This window comes from Cornus florida, unplaced genomic scaffold (assembly GCF_030987335.1).
Source record: "Cornus florida cultivar Cherokee Brave unplaced genomic scaffold, ASM3098733v1 CherokeeBrave_3.0.0_Hap2_Chr01, whole genome shotgun sequence".
NCBI lineage: Eukaryota > Viridiplantae > Streptophyta > Magnoliopsida > Cornales > Cornaceae > Cornus > Cornus florida.
Window position 1 is genome coordinate 16355033 of NW_026775571.1, and position 18499 is coordinate 16373531.

Sequence of the window (18499 nt, forward strand, 5' to 3'; positions counted from 1 at the left end):
GAAAGGGCACACTTACACGATTGATGAACCAATTCCTCAGGTATTCATCATGAGCAAGTTTAGGCTATTACTACATTGAGGAGTGGTAGAGTGTTTGATAATCAAGTTGAAAAATGACAGGAAGAAAAAGAGAGGCTTAGGGTTTCCATTGTTTCTATCATTCATAATCCACATCCCAAATATATTTCCTCAAGTTCTATTCCACAATCCACCACAGGAGTTGAAGGTGGAATCACTTCTTCATCTATTCCTAACCTTGAGGCAACTTATGAGCCAAGAACTCCTTATCCTAAATGTCTCAAGGAACCCTCCCACTTTGGTAAACAATGGGAGAAAATTCAAGATATGATTATGGTCTTTAAACAGGTCAAAATCAATCTTCCTCTACTTGATGCTATATAGCAAATTCCAGCCTGCTCCAAATTTTTAAAGGACTTGTGCACTCTTTAGAGAAAATCCAAAAGCCAAGTTCCTAAGAAAATTTGTCTCACCGAGCAAGTCAGTGTTATTTTTAAGTACAACACTCCTCTAAATGTTAAAGATCCTGGTGCTCCTATAATTTCTTGCATCATTGAAAACAATGTGATAGAGTGAGCACTTCTTGATCTTGGAGCAAGTATGAATCTTATTCCTTACTCAGTGTATGAGAAGCTAGGCTTGCGAGAATTAAAACCTACATCGGTTGTTCTACAGCTTGCTGACCGTTCTGTCAGACAACCATGAGGTATTGTTGAAGATATACTCATAAAAGTGGACAAGTTCTTTTTTTAGGTCAATTTCTTAGTTCTTGATATAGAACCGGTCCACGATTCCAAAAAGTATATTCCAGTCATTCTTAGGCATCCTTTTCTAGCCACAGCGAATGCTTGCATTAATTGTAGGACTAGAGCCATAGATTTTTCTTTTGGGAATATGAAAGTCAAGCTGAACATCTTCAATGCTATTCATCATCCCCACGATGATAGTAAATATTTCTTCCTTGATGTTATTGATGAGTTGGTTGAGGAATCACTCCCCAACTATTTTATCCAATGATCCTTTAGAAGCTTGTCTGAATCACTTCAATTATGAAGACTTTGATATTGAATCTTCAATAGCTAAAGTGAATTCTTTGCTCAATTCCACTCCTATCACTGATTTTCTTCCATGAAAATCTAGACTTGAGCCTCTTTCTCCACTTTCTAGTACTCCGTCTATTCATTCTTTAGAGTCTTCACCTAAGCTTGAGCTTAAGCCACTACCGGACAAGCTCAAGTATGCTTTCTTAGGTTTAAATGACACCCTCCTGGTGATCATTGCTTCTAATCTTACAAGTTCCCAAGAAAGTAGTCTCTTAAAAGTTCTTGAGCAAAATAAAGAGGCTATTGGGTAAAGCGTGGTTGATTTAAAAGGAATTAGTCCCACAATTTGCATGCATCAGATTCATTTGGAGGAGGATTCCCAACATCTCGAGAACTCCAAAGAAGATTGAATCCTAATAAGAAGGATGTGGTTTTGAAGGAAGTTGTGAAGTTGCTAGATGCGGGAATAATCTACCCCATCTCAGATAACAAGTGGGTGAGTCCTACTCAGGTAGTACCTAAAAAGACAGGTATTACAGTAGTTAAGAATTCTGAGGGAGAATTAGTTCCACAACGCACCACCACTGGATGGTGTATGTGTATTGATTACCGGAAACTCAACTCCACTACTAGAAAAGATTATTTTTCATTACCATTCATTGATCAAATTCTAGAGCGATTGGCTGGCCAGAGCTGTTATTGCTTCTTAGACGGATATTCCGGTTATAATCAAGTGGCCATTGATCCTAAAGATTAAGAGAAAACTACTTTCACTTGTCCATTCAATACATTTGCATATAGACGGATGCCTTTCGGATTGTGTAATGCACCAGCAACATTCCAGAGGTGTATAATGTCTATCTTTTTCGAACATGGTTGAAAAGTTTCTCGAGGTCTTTATGGATGACTTCTCTGCTTTCGGGTCCACATTTGAAAACTGTCCCCAAAATCTGTCCCTAGTATTTCAACTTTGTAGGGAAAATAATCTTATTCTTAGTTGGGAGAAGAGTCATTTTATGGTTCAAGAGGGGATTGTTTTAGGACATATCATTTCAGAGAGAGGTATTGAAGTTGATAGAGCCAAAGTATATTTGATCTCTAAATCGCCTCCTCCTACCTCCGTAAGGGGAGTGAGATCATTTCATGGACACGCCGAATTCTATCGACATTTCATTGAAGATTTCAACAAAATTTCTCGTCCTTTGTGTAATCTACTTTCAAAGGACACCCCTTTTGTCTTTGATGAATCATGCTTGGAAGCTTTCCATAAGCTTTGCTTTCTTCTTTCTTCAGCTCCTATCATGAATCCTCCAAACTGGGCTCTTCCATTTGAGATCATGTGTAACACATCTGATTATGCTATGGGTGTTGTCTTGGGACAACGAGTAGATAAACTTCCTTATGTTATCTACTATACGAGCAAAACTCTTTCAGAAGCATAATTAAATTATACCACTACTGAAAAAGAGTTGCTTACAGTTGTCTTTGCTTTGGACAAATTCAGATCTTATCTGTTGGCACTACAAGAAAAATAATTTTTTACCACGCCCTTTCTACCACGGTTAATGGAAAACCGTGGTTAACCGTGGTAGAAAGTGAGTTTATTTCACTAAGCTTTAGTGGGTTAAAATCCCGCCCTTTCTACCGCTTTTTCTACCACGGTTAATGGAAAACTATGATAGTAATTTATTCTACCACTGTGTAATACCGTGGTAGAAAGTGAATATAAAAAGTGAATACGCGCGGGTCTTATTCCTGCTAGTTTCTTAAAAATATATATATATTTTATATACAGAAATATATATAGCCTCACACGTACAGACCAAACGATTAAATTTTAGGGCAAAATCATTTCAGCCTCCCAAATCGCCTTATCTCTATTGTCGTTCTCCTCATTTCAGCCTCCCAAATTGCCTCCATGTCTATTCTCGTTCTCAACTCTAAACTTGCCCTCTCTGTGTCTTTGTAACTACAAATTACAAAATCTACAAGAATCAGAAGTTCAAAACCCATATACTTCAATTTCTCTATCTGTCTGCAAGAATCAAAAGTTCAAAACGTATTACCTATATCAAAACCCATATCGGCATATCATTTCAGATTGTTCAAAAAATCAAAACCCATATCTTTTAGTTTCCATCGCCTGTTGTTCCAGTTCGGGTTCGCTATTCGCAAGCTTCAGCCCGCTGTCTCTCAACTCTCAAGCTTGCCCTCATCTCCCTCTGTAACTGCTAACTTGTATGTGTGGGTTTTGTTTTAAATTTTTTTTTTTCTAAATCAATTAATCAAGGTCTATAATTCTTGTTTTGCAAACTAAATCCTATTTAGTGAAATTTTTTATGATCTTTTTTATATAGTTTTATTTTTATTTTGTGAATTTTAGTTATAAATATTTGTGAAGATAATGACTGAAACAGGATCTCCCTTTGCAGGATTTGAAAGACTAATTGGTAAATTTGGGTTGAACTTGAGTCTTGAATAAGCTGAAAGCCCTTATTGTGGATTATATTAACAATTTATAGGGTTTTCAATGGTAAAGATGTGGTCGTGATGAATTCTGCGACTTCAAAGGATTTGGAATTGGCTATCAGGAAAAAGGTTAATGATATGGAGCAGTCCAAGATGGGTCATTGCCAAATTTCTTGGTATAACTCCCTTTGAATCATGAACATATTAAGTCACTTTGCAATCTTTTTGAATTGATTTTGATAACTCTCTCTGGATAACGTTTTACTGCAATTTGGTTCACTGGGCCGTCACTTTATCATTAAAAGGTAGATTGTGCTTTAAATGACCATGGCAAAAGAATGAGTTCTAAAGCTATATATATGCATATATAAAAATATTAATAGGTAAAGGTGTTTGAATGCTGTCATCTGCTCTTTAGTAGCATTTAAATTAACACTAGGCAAGGCACCATTTCACGATTTATAGTTTTTTCCTCCCCTTTTAGTTGGAATAATTTAAATTAAACTTATTCCATGCAATTCAATAACTTGGAGTAACTCAGGAATTTTTCATGAAAGATTTCATTCATTCAATGATTTGGTCCTTAGGATCATCAATTTATCTGGTACTGCTTAAAAGTTTAATGATGTCTATACTTCCCCTAATATTAGGCAATCATGATTTTTGATGATTTTTTTTGAAATTATTATTGCATTTCTTCACCACAACTATCATTGGAAATTTTATTTTTCTTTCTTTTGTTCTTTCTTTCTTTCTTATTTTATGTGATCAAAAAGGAGGGAATCCTTTTTAGCTCAGATTTGATGAGGGAACCGCCGATACTATGCCATAAATAGATAACATCTACCTATAGACCCAGCATTCCTCTCTTGTCGGTGACTTGTCCTTCAACTATGCCTCTACGTCGTATTGTAACCCGAGTCAGCTTAATTACTTCATTCATCAGTGAAAAAGGGGATCTTTATTGCTGAAATGACCATCTGTGCAGTTTTCCTCTCGAAATTATTATTGCATTTCTTCACCACAACTATCATTGGAAATTTTATTTTTCTTTCTTTTATTCTTTCTTTCTTTCTTATTTTATTTTTTTTATGACATTTTTCCTCGATCAAATGATTCCAAATAAAAGTTATTACTTGGTGTAGTCAAATTCTGCAAATTATGTCCAATGTTACATGGAAGTACGTCATGTTGAGTATAGACCGTATGGTTATGTATCTAAGAGTCAGATACATCAAATATTCAAATAGATTGATACAAGGACATTGCTAAATGTGTCAGACACATGTTCAATAATCATGCCTGAATGTCATGATTCCTACATGGGTATTTCATGTATCCTTGAAGAGTCCTTGTAGCATATTAGACTTGTGTCTGGTCTATCACTTCTAACACACTCAAGTAATAGGGATCTCTTAATATCCTGAATTAATGAGGACCAACAATGGATAGTGGCTTTTGCTAAATGATTTCAAATATTGAATTCATTAATATGGTTTATGTATATCTCTATTTATTTTCCTCTAAACACATATATCTGTATCTTTTACCTATGATGTGAAACTAAAGTATTTAGGCATGTGAAACTAAAGTATTTAGGCATGTAACTCTTGAAATATGCACATCTTTTACTCTCAAATATTGCTTTAGTGTAATCGAAGCCAACTTAATGACCAATTAAATTTTACAAACTCTTATCTCAACTATGTTATGTGGAAATCTAAGACAGAATGTATTTTGTTTTATATTCTGCTTTGTATTGTTAGCTAATAACATTTTCAACTTCATTTTTATTTTAAACAATTGTTTGCAGGCAGCATGTTTAGGCAAATTTTTGCCTTCATACCATAATGAAAAGTTACTTGATAACAACTATTCGCTTCAGGATCATGGCATACGTAATAATTCTCAGGTATGCTTTCCAATTTTCATAGAATGTGTTCTGGATTGTCTGATTTATTTTCCTGCGATTACATATTGTTTGATTAGAGTAAGGCAAGAGTAAAGAGAAATCGTGAAATTCTCCCTCATAACTAGGAGAGAAAAGATTGGAGTGACTAGGATGGAAAATATTTACTTTGTGGTCCCAAAAAATTAACACCTTGAAAATGTTTTGATTTGATTAATTTAAAGAGAAGTACAATATTCAGTACAAATTGCAAGTAGATGAAAAAAATCATATGTAATCGCCATTATTTCTCTTCCCATCCTCTCTACACTCATTGTCTCTAACCAAAAAAGTGGAAAATGTTTAACTTTTTCTTCTCTTCTTATATATATATAATTTCATAAGCAGGTATTAAATTGATGTCAAAAAATATGGCAATCAGTACAAAGAAGATCAGAGGGGGCATACCCCCACACTACAGACTCCAAGAGATTAGATAAGTACCACTTCCAGTACATAACAAAACTAAGAACAATATTTATGAAATTACAGAAAATAATAAAGTATCTTGTAACCTAAGGCCACCAGCATCCAAACATTGGAACCGTGTTTTCCTTTCTCTTCTTCTATATTCCTTACTCCTTGTTTTCCTTTCTCTTCTTCTATTAATTAACAAATAAAAGGTGCATTAACATTCTAACTATAATCTATCTCTATTTGCTAAAAAAAGTTGTTACTAATGCTGCTTCTCATTAATCAAGGGTGTTATGAGGGATATATTGGCTATTGAGGGTTGTAGGACCAAAACTCTTCGATGTAAAGTTACATAAGGTCGTGATATAAACCTAGAGGGGCTGTGAATAGGTCTTGATGAGCTAGTTCATGGATTTTAACTAATTTTTGAACCTTCTCCAAAAACTAAACTAACTATCTATTAAGAAATCTAATCAATCTATCATATCTTATATGATTGTTCTCAATCAGCCGCCACCACAGTATCAGCCTTCTGAATAATACGAGAAAAAGGGACTTCTTCTATCAAGGCCTGTGCCTTCTTTTATAGAAGAAAATAAAGGTTTAGTGGGGTTTTAGGTCTTCTGGCCCATCTGGAGTGAAATACGACTTTGAAAAGAATAATCCAGTAACTTTAGATCTGATCTGTCATGGAAGACTCGAGCTTAAGAAGTAGAGCTTGAGTTTTGGGCCTCAGGCTCGAGCTTTGGGAACAAGGCTTGAGCTTCAATGATTTATTGTTTGAGCTTCAAAAGATGGTGCTCGATCTTCACTTTTGCACTTAGTCAAATTTCTTCAACTATTTTTCGAAGCGTCTTTTTCTTCAACACTTAGAATATTTTAAGATTCTCTTCTTTTAACATTACTCGATCTAAGCTTCATAGGGCTCGAGCTCTTGGTCCCAAGCTTGAGCTTTAGGTACTCAAGGCTCGAGCTTTGAATGATGGTGCTCGATCATTGAGGTCTAGCACGAGGCCCTAGGTGTGACGACCCTGGATTTTTTAACCCAGTGTATCCTGTGATGACCCAAAACGGATCCAAAATGCCGAAGCAAAAGATAGAATAATGGTCTCTAGAGATACAACACTCCTTTAAGACACCAATGTGACCTTTAATGAGGTCACAAAACCCAAAGGAAGAAAATGCGGAAGCAACGTTTTAAAAACGGAAAAGAATGAACCTAGGGCCAAAATGGTCATTCCACACTAAAATAGGTGCCACCGTGCACACCATTGGAAAGACAACAAAAAATTAATAAAGATAGACTCAAGAATCACTTGATTCGGAGTCCGGACGGCAAAGATATCAAGTTCTGAAGTCGAAGGAAAGGAAACCCTATCCCGATTCGAACCAAAAACAGACACTACCTTACTAAAACTTGAATATCTTGAGCTACAAGAGGAATCTGAAGCTCTAATTAGTACCATTGGAAAGCTTATTTCGACACGATCAATTTAGACTCAAGAACCGACCAATTTGGAGTTAAAACAAAGAAGATATGATGATTTGAAGTGCTGAACCAAGACACACATACACCCGTGAACAGTACCTCGAGCGCTCAAACAAGGACTTCAAGTGCTCAAAAATTACCCTAAGAGTTCTGCCCGAAGTTAGAGCGCTCAAACTCCCCCTTTAGAGCACTCGAACTACTGTAGGCTGCACTTGAAAAGCCAACTTGAAATGCAATTTTGAGGACTTTCTGGGCCTTTTTGAGAAAAACACAAAGAAGAAACTACCCTCAAAATCATGTTTTCTAGCCAACCATGCCAAAAGAAAATTTTATTTTTCAAGTGAAAACCCCAAAATGCCCTTATGCTCAGTTTAGGCTCAAAACGGCAAAAAATGTAAGTTTGCACCAAACATACTTTTGACCCCAAGTGCACTTCTAGGTTGAAATGAATATGCACACAAACGTAATAAGTGATTTTGAGCACGCATGAATGGTCTGCGGCTCCCAAAAACGACCGATGCAAAATCTGACCTTCCGACGGCCAAAAAGGCGAAAATGAATTTGAAATGGAAATTTTGAAAACCAAAATTAACGAATGATTGGAAATTACCATTTGGCTCTTGGCCACACTTCATACATGACTAATAAGATCCTACGGAAGAATCAAAATGGAATTCCCACACCCGATGAAAACATAGTGAGACAATAACTTAACATTTCTCAACATATTCATAATATTTCATGGAGTCAAAAAGTACAAAGGATACAAAATACAAGTCATTGGCCTCCGGCCTCATCTCATGCATGTTAAATACATTAAAAAGAGTGTACACATGTACACATTACATAAATGGAATCAATTATACAAATTTGACAAATAAGACTACAATTGGCATTCCGAGCCAACCTTCACAAAAATGGAGTCTTCAAGTCCACAAGTCATCCAAGCATAATGGGAGTCTCAACTTTAATTCCTGTACCTGAAATATGCCCCAGTATCGTAGGGCTGAGTAACATAAAGCTACTCATAGGAAATGAGCATGCATCGACCGACATTTTACAAGTTTGCATGATTTAATTATTGTGATTCATTTCACCTAACGTCTATGTTAAAGGTGACACTCAAGGAGCATCCTAGCTACCTAAGATCATTTCTAGCATCAATCACCTCATTCATGCAATTTTAGCAACATAGGGTCATGCTTACAAAGCAACAACATAAGAGCATGCTTACACAAAGCAACAACATATAGATTTTCAAAGTAATCAACTTGAAGTCTAAAATGCAACATCAACTAAATATAACAATTTAGCATAATTAGAATATCTAATGCCACACATCAAGACATAGGTTCTCTAGGTTATCAACTAGAAATCTAAAAGTGTGAAATCAACTAAATATATCAATTTAGTATGGATGTACTTAACAACATCAAAATGATTCATTAAAGTCATAAACATGGATGTACTTAACAACATCAAAATGATTCATTAAGATCATAAACATAGATGTACTTAACAACATCAAAATGATTCATTAAAATCATAAACATGGATGTACTTAACAACATCAAAATCGCCAATAACCAAAATCACAAGTTACAATATAAACATGATTGATAACTTGGAATTGAATGCGAAAACAAATAGTGGAAGACTTGGACATCTAAGCTTGGAATTCTACCAAGACCTCAATGGTTATTCCGGGCACTAACCCACAGGGAAGACCACCCTAAGTGCGCACTATCTCAATGACTTAGAGGACTCACGTCCCCATACTAGAGCCAAACCCTAGCCATCTCAACTCAACAATGTTCCAAGATTCCAAAATTAAACCAAATAAGTTCACAACTTATACATAACTTATATAATGCATGAAAACACCTTCCATGCACAAGTAGGTTGAAACCACACAATCCATGCCTTAGAGTTTCAATTCTAAAATAACATACATAATGTCAATTACAAAGTGTGCAATTCACTACACATGGCATCAATATATTCCATAAAGAAAACATGTTCTCATGAATATATATATAACAACAAAATTGTCCAATGCTCAAAACACAACAAAGTGAATACATAATAAGTTCAAGTCCATGATTTGAATATAGAAACAACTTCTAAAATACCAATAGATCTATGGAGCCATTAGATAGAATTTAATTAAACAAAATAATTAAATTCTCTAGATTTCAAATTTATTCCAAATAACCTCAATTTAATCTATGTTAAACAACATAGCATGCTCATTACATATATCAAGTCAAAAGTACAAAATGAGCAAGATACCTTCATATAGAATTTAATTAATTCAATTTTAATTAAATCTCTAGATTTCAAAAGTTATTCAAATGATCCCAAATTAATATATAACAAGCACCAAATCATGGTCATACCATATCTCAAATCTAAAATGGGATACAAGCAAAACACAATATACTAGAATTTAAATCAAATTAAATCCATTTAATCTCTAGATTTGAAAACTCATCTAAATCATCTCAAATTAATATATGTCAAAGATCAACTCATTGCCATGCCATTTACCAAGTCTAAAATGATTTATATGCAAGATATGTGATCGGTTGATCAACTAAACATCAACCTTCGCAATAGCACGAATCATTGTAAAATAGGGCTATTGGTCGGGTAAGTCGAACCACTGGGACTGCGCTAGTCTTAAGGCAACCTAAGTATCTAGAGTTATGTAAGAATGATAAGGTGTAATAAGGAGTTGTTGATTGGTTTGTCACTAAGCTAGTAATTGAAGTGTGCATAAAACAAGAATGCTAGTAAATGTAAAGGAAGGAGATCTAGGTAGAGAGGGCTAGGGAAGTGAATCCACTACCTATCCATAAGCATGTTAATACATGAATTACTTGGGGAATAATATATACATAAAACCATGAAATGCAACAACATAAAATTGCTACATTACCTTCAAGAATTTTTATGAAATCAATAGGAAAGAATAACTTATCAAAGTATTGCATGTTTTGGTTACCTAAACTAGGTTGCAACCTTAGACATACTCACTAAGCATAGAGTTATCAAGCCCTTAATCACATAGTAGAAGCACATGACATTAGGAATCAAGAATAATCTATCAAAAGAGAACCCTAAGCTATAGACTATCAAATTTCCCAAGCATCATGCCAATAAAAACATTTCCATAAACTCATCTTCATTGTCACTATGAAAATGGAAGCAAAATAATCATAAGAGGAGACAATCTTAAGACAAGATCTTAAACTCAAAATGATCATTAATAGACATTGAAGCTCTTCACATCAAATAAAGCTCTAGTTCATGGAAAGGTCATATATATACATTACATCCCCAAATGTAAATCAAAAACAAGACATGCTTACAAGAAGGAGTTTCATCACCTCCCTAGAAGGGAGTTAGTTACCCATTGATGCACTAGAGGAAGGAGGAAGCAAAGCCTTGACCTCCATTTTCGAGCTCCCCTCTTCTAGCTCCAAGAACACACCTTTCTTGCTCTCTTCTCTCTCCTCCAATCTTGTAAAATGAAGCTCCATCCTATTGTGTGGCTTTCCTTGCCTTATCTACCACCAAAAGGTCACCAACCAACATCTCCAACCACTTCATTAAAGAGGAAAGCAAAGTGAAGAAACCAAGGTGCAAGTGGGCTGAAATGAGCCATTTCCGAAGGGCATTCTGCCCAAAATTCGAGCACTCTAAGCAAGGCCTCGAGCACTCGAATTTAGTGTAAAAATGCCCATGCTTCACTTGCTCCGCCCAGACCTACTTTGGTTAAACAGCCATAACTTTGCACTCCGAACTCCGAATGATGAACCGTTTGAAGATTTAGAAAGCTAATTCAGAGCTCTAAATATTTTATGTTTTGGTGGAGATCCAATTCTCAAGGATAGTTGGTCGAAAATGAAGATCAAGGCAGAATTTCATTGCTGCCAGGCAGTTCTGCGCGCCTCTGGTAACAAGGCCATAACTCTCTGCTCCGAGCTCCGAATGGCAAACCGTTTGAAGATTTGGAAAGCTGATTCAGAGCTCTAAATCTTTTATGTTATGAGGGAAGTCCAGTTCTTGAGTTAGGAAGGTCAAAATGGCGAGCAAAGTTCAGGATCCACTGCTGCCAGAAATTCAGCCTTGTGCCTTTTGATGGCCAAAACTCCACAAAGCCTTGATTTTGCTCCTTTTTTGGCAAATGGACCTGAAAATATATACATACACACAAATGAAGATAATCTACTTAATTAAACAAACAACGGACTTAACTAATGCAATTTAGGGCGCTTAAATATACAGTATTCAGCGCTTATCAATATGATAAATCACTAATTTATCAAATTAGCAAAAGACATGCATACAATTTATAAAAGCATCAATAGAATGCAAGAAACAAAAATATAACCCTATAACATCCCTTACCTCACTAGAGAAGTGTCTCTCTAGAATTCAAGGAAAAATCAACACAAAATGGCAAACCCTTCTAGGGTTATGAAGAGGAAGATGAGGAGAACAAAATGTATTTCCAAGTTCAAGCTCGGAAATCAATGGAAGACCCTCAAAAATCAAGGTCAAAGCTTAAGGCTTTAGGCTCCATCCATAGAGGCTAGGTTTTCTTTACAAGAGAGGGAGGAAATGAAAAATGATGAGGATGAAATGTGAGTGGAGGGGATAGAGATCCTCCACTCACTATGTGCTCTTACACTACCTCTCACACACACACTAATGCAAGATCAAATTGTGAGCCTACACTTGTCACAAATCCAAGGCTCCATCCTAGGCTAAATCTCAAGCCTACACTTGTCAACCATCCAAGCCAACAAGTGCACCAATCCTAGGCCAACAAATGGTTAAATCTCCACCCTCCACATGTCCTCATCCAAGGCCTCAAAGTGTTTCCACACACATGTCAACAAGTGGACCAATGAGAGTGTGACACTTGTCACACTTTTCGAAAATTGCAAAAAGGTTCTTTTTGAAAATATCTCCCAAATTAAATTACAAAATGGTCCCTAAGATGAAAAATAATTACTTTACAGTAATTACACAAAACCCCTAAAGTTAGGAAAATTACAAAAAGGTCTTGCATCTACAAAAGTGAAAATACACATAACATGGAATTTAAATATCATGGATGCATGCAAAACCGGAATCAAATCCAAACACGAAAAGTGAAGTTATGCTGAAAGTGACAACCGAGAAAAAGACGAAATGTGAATAGTGTCACAAGTGAAAATGTGAAAATGACTCGATCCTCAAAAGAAGTCGTCAATCCACGGAAAAGAGTCTCAAAAACCATCCTCGAGCAATCAAGATGACACTAAGTGACGAGAAACCGAACTCAGAAGGGAAAAGATCAACGGAAAAAAAATATCCGTGAAAATCCGAGAAAAGGAAAGGAATGAAAATGACCGGGTCATTACACTAGGAACTTGGTTTTTCCTTTAAAATCAACTCTTCAAATTCTAACGCCTTATGCTTGAGCTTAAATGCCAAGGCTCAAGCACCCTAAGGTTTGGCTCGAGCACCACTGAGTAAGGCTCGAGCTTCGATGCCTTGTTGATTTTTCTTCTTTTTCTTACAGGGCTCGAGCCTCAGGACTTAGGCTCGAGCTTTGGTTCTTGAATTTTTTCAAACTTCACCATTTAGTCTCTCGGCTTGGTTTCGATGACCGGCAATGACTCTGTAAGCTTCGATATTAGTCTTTTCATCATAAAGTCCTAGTTTTAACCATTTCTCTGGGAAAGTACTTATAAACACATACCAAACATAAATCAGTCTAACAATGGATAGAAGCATCACTTTAGGCCTTAAAATACGTATATTTAAGGGCTCAAATATGCAATATTCAGTGCTCATCAGTACCATCCAAGGAAAGCGAATGTGGTGGCAGATGCACTAAGTCGCCGACCCTCTATTAGTCTTTCTGCATTATTTGCTACTGAGTGGAATATTTTGAAGACAATTGATGAGTTGTGTAATGCTTTTACAGCGTGCATGGTAGTTACACCTTCGATCATTCACAAGGTATTGAAGGCATAACTCACAGATCAGCAGTGCATCAATAAGGTTGCAGAGATAGCTTCAAGGAATGTTCCATTCTATCAAGTTGGGACTAATGGAGGCTTAAGGTACAAGGGGTGGTTAGTAGTACCTTCTGTTGATGAGTTGAGGAAGGTTATAATGAATGAGACTCACCGTTCTGAGTTTTCTATTCATCCAGGAGGAGACAAAATATATCAGGATATGAAGCGACAGTTTTGGTGGGTAAGTATGAAGAAGGACATTGTTATCTTTGTCTCTATGTGTAGTACTTGCCAGATGGTCAAGATTGATCATCAGAAACCACTAGGTTCTCTATAGCCATTACCTATACCAGAGTGGAAATGGGAGAACATTTCTATGGATTTTGTAGAGGGATTGCCTAATTCATTTAAGGACCACAATTCCATTTGGGTCATCGTTGATAGGTTGACCAAATCAGCTTATTTCTTGCCTATTCGCACTAATTACACTTTGGAACAATTGGCGAGACTTTACATTACAGAGATTGTGAAGTTGCATGGCATTCCGTTATCTATTATATCAGATAGGGATTCAAGCTTTATATCGGGATTCTGAAAGAGTTTTCAACATGCTTTGGGTACCGAGTTACATCTTAGCACTGCTTACCATCCTCAGACTGATGGACAGACTGAGAGGGTTAATTAGATCATGGAGGATATGCTCTATTCTTGTGCCTTGACTTTAAGGGTCATTGGGATTAGTATTTGCCACTTGTGGAGTTTGCATATAACAATAGCTTTCAGAAGACTATTGGTATGGCACTGTTTGAGGCATTATATAGGCGACATTGTCGATCTCTTATTTGTTGGATGGAGGTTGGAGAGGGCAGATTTTTAGGTCCTGAGTTCATTAAGGATACCTCTGAGAAGATCATTCTTATTAAGGATCGTATGCGCGCTACCCAGAGTAGGCAGAAAAGTTATGCCGATCGTCATACTCGTGTATTGGAATTTCAGGTGGAAGATCAGGTTTTACTCAAAGTGTCTCATATGTAGGGAGTAATGCGCTTTGGGAAGAAAGAGAAGTTGTCACTGCATTTCGTTGGTCCTTTCATGATTACGGATCGAGTTAGAGCTGTAGCTTATCAATTAGCACTTCCAGATCATTTACATCGGGTCCATAATGTGTTCTATGTTTCCATGTTGAGGAAATTTCTTCGCGATGAAGATCGTTATCAGCATATTGATGTTGGTGAGATTGAGTTGCAGCAGAATGCAACCTATGTGGAACCACCATATCGTATTGTAGACCGTAGGGATCAGATTCTTCGCAATAAGGTCATCCCTTTAGTACGTGTCTAATGGAGCCATCACAATGAGGCTGAATCTACTGGGGAACGGGAGGATGTCATTCGCTCAACATTTCCAAAAATAATAGAAGAAGGTAAGGGCGAATTCAGAGGACAAAATTCCTTTTATTAGGGGGGAAGAATGTAATATCCTTAATTTTAAAAGGATAGTCTCGGTATTATTTTAAATATTTTACTTGCATTTTATTTATTTATTTGATTATGTGGTTATTTGCTTACGTGTTTAATTGAATTGTTTAATTACATATTTTATTTGCTTAAATGTGTTATTTGACTTAATTGAATATGTGCTTGAATGTTATTTGAATTAGTTTGTTTAATTAAGGTATTGTTTATTTGTAATAAATTGTAGATTAAATGTTTTTTTTTTATTTTTTTTTATGTTTTATTCTATGGTTAGTAGTAATGGACCAACCAATTGGGTTCCATAGACTATTTGGGTAGGTGGTTTGATGGGTACGGATAATTACTCATGGATGGTTGTATATGTGTATATATATATATAAATATATAAGGAAAGTCATTTAGTAATAATCTAATGTATATTTATATATTTATATAATAAGGATATACATATATTATACGTGACATATTTTAGTTACCTTTTTAATATTTTAGTTTTATTATTTTTCTTTATTAAGTTGACTTGAATTGGGAAAAGGAGTTGGGTTATTATTTAGCCTATAAATATATAACTATAGGGTTGAAAAAGGGGACTAGAAATATATCACATAATATATTTTTGAGAGAGAGAGAGAAAGAAGGAAGTGAAAGAGGAAGAATGAGTTTTTATCAAATCCATAAAAGCAAGTTCTTGTTCTACACTTCTCCTTTGATCTGTGAATTATATATCTTTAGTATTATTTTAGGATTGTTTAAAGAATAATTAAAACTGAAATCTATAATTTAATTGATCTAGAACATAGGCTTTATGAATTTTGTTCATAGTTATTCTTGTTGTATGAATTAATAAATTCATGGATTTGATCTAGTTTCTTTATGAATTCTTACATGTTTTAAATAATGTAATTTCATATCTGTGTATTGATGAGACTTAGAAACATGCCTTAGAATCCTTAACAGTAAAGAACGAATTCACGGCAGAAGTTCTGGGTTGAATCGTGTAAACAGTGTTCGATCCGTTGTTATAGTGCTCGAGCCATGGATGAAAAACTCGAGCCATAGGTGAAAAGATTAAGCCTTGGAAGCAAAGCTCGAGCTTTTCAACCATGGGTGAAAAGCTTGAGCTATTGATACAAAGCTCAAGCTATTGATGTAAAGCTCGAGCCATAAACAGGAAGTTCGAGCTATGGATAGAAAGCTCGAGCCATAGATAGAAAGCTCGAACTATTAGGGTGAAAACTCGAGCCTTACCTGAGAAATTTTCGTAAACAGTGTTAAATTGGTCTTAATTGATTTTGAAGGGTCCTGAATATTAAATAGGGACTAGGTATGAGTTTAAATAAATTTTAAATAGACTTGATCATAACGATGCATGCTATTTGAATGTTTTAAACAAATGAATGGATTTAATCTTTTAAATTATTCTAGCAATTGAGATTATATATTCAGCATGAATTGAAATTGGAGAATGCTTACTTGACTGTAAAATAAATATCGACATGTTTAAGATTCAGTTTGTGCAGGATACATGATGTAGAAAGCTTAAAGAAATTTATAAGTTATTCCTATTTTGTGATAACATGATATTCTATTATTATATTAATTTTTGGATTATCTGATGTATTATTTTATTTGTTATATCAATTATTGGATTGTGTGGATGTAGTGCACCAATATGGGTTGGTGGCACTCTAGGGACGGATTAACTTATTAGTTAAGTCCTACCTATTTTGTCTAAGGAAATGGATTAACTAAAATGTTAAGTCTTACTTATATTCGTGTCAGGTCAACTGAATAAGTTGGATGATACATAGTGGATTACTTTATATTGGATAGGATGGACGATATATATATATATATATATATATATATATATATATATATATATATATAGATATATGCCTTGATACGAGTTTGAGTCTCAGGATCAGTGGTTAGGGTGCATATAGTGTCAGGGATGTGTAGCTAGATATAGTGTAATTTTGTGCCCTGGTAGGTCTAGGTACTTATGCCCACTATATGTGCGTTTTGCATATTGCTTACTATTCAGGTTGAGGAAACCCTATAGTCTAGTGAGGTTCCTTTAGTGTGTATAAGTATTTATTGATTATGTAGTTATGGCATAGATTAGCTATAGATATGTAATTTCTCCGATTTTTGTTTGAGTTATCGTAGAAAGAACTTGTTTGTGGGCCTGACCCACTATTATTTTTCAGGTGTTCGTCAGTTTTCGACATCAAGCTTGTTCGTGCTAAACAGAGACAGTCCACATCATTCTTCTGATTCTACGTAGGATTCTCTTTATGTTTTAGTTTTGGATTATATTTCTTTTCAGTTGTTTCAGTTGGGATTTTATTAAGGGTCCACTAGATGGATTCCCGAGTTGTAATGACATCAGAGGTTTTGGATTTTTTTCATTTGAAGGATTAGTTATTTATTAATTTAAGGATTTATTATTTAGTTTTCTTTTCTGTTATTTTATTTATTCTTAATTATTTCTTTTGTAATCAAATGTTTGTTTATATACTTAATTATTTGGTATCCCTTGGATCTGTGCTCAGACTTGATCACCCGTGGCTCTAGAATCTAGGGGTATCACATCTTATGTGGAGGCCTACTTTGGTGACAAGTGGAGAGTGGTGATTAAGTGTGTGTGTGAGAGAGAGAGAGGTAGTGCTAGCATAGTGTAAGGTGTGTGTGTGTAGCCTTTAGTTAGTAGAGAAATACAATATTTCCCACTAACTTCTTCATCTCTTCCTCACCTTCCTAGCCTCCATTGTTTGATTGGACTTCTTCCTCACACATTTTGGCTTGGTGCTTCGGAGACAAAAACCTTCCCCTCTTCCTTCTCTAAAACACCGTTGCTCGGTTTTTCGATTTGAGTTCATTTGCCTTAGATTCTAGAGCTTGTTACTCTAATGATGTAGGGGGTTGTTGTATGTTTATTTCCTTTATGTTTTTGTGCTTTTGAGGTTCTCTATATACTACGTACATGCTTATTGTGTTATAGGATTGCATTTAGATAATGATTCTATATACTTGACTTAGGTTTTGATGATTCAAGCATGTGCAACATATATATATTATCTTGTGTAAAGCATATGTTCATTTAGTGGGTTACTAAATTCTAAAGATTTCATAGTTGTTGTGATATAAAAGTCTTGTTGATTATTACTTGTATTTACCTTGCAAGCTTATTACTATATTGTGTGAATTAGTAATTGTGGCTTACTTTGATAGTGAATTGGTTTAGCATGATTTGTTATATCATTGTTTTGTGTAACGAATCACACATTGAAGATTTAACATTGTCTATGCCATTGTTGTGTGTAGTGAATCTATGACGACCCTGGATTTTTGAAACCCAGTGTGTCATGTGATGACCCAAAACAGATCCAAAAATATGGAAGCAAAACATAAACAAGTCTTTAGAGATGTACGTCATCCCAGAGACATAAGAATGGCCTTCCGAGAAGTCCCGTGACTGAGCGGAAGTAAGACCGGAGTTCGGGTTTCAAAACCCTCCAAGGAATGGACCAAGGGCAAAATAGTCATCCAAACTGAAATGGGTGCCACCATGCACACCATTGGATAGAAAACAAAAAATTAACAAAGTTAGACTCAAG

The 18499-nt window shown here is 35.5% G+C and overlaps 1 long non-coding RNA gene across 1 annotated transcript; it reads left to right on the top strand.

Moving 5' to 3' along the window:
- The first annotated feature begins 2888 nt into the window (after window positions 1–2888).
- Window positions 2889–17338, top strand: LOC132293188 (uncharacterized). Its single transcript, XR_009477796.1, has 4 exons — window positions 2889–3299; window positions 3494–3706; window positions 5344–5442; window positions 17090–17338. It is a non-coding gene; the product is annotated as an uncharacterized LOC132293188 (long non-coding RNA).
- The last annotated feature ends 1161 nt before the right edge of the window (window positions 17339–18499 follow it).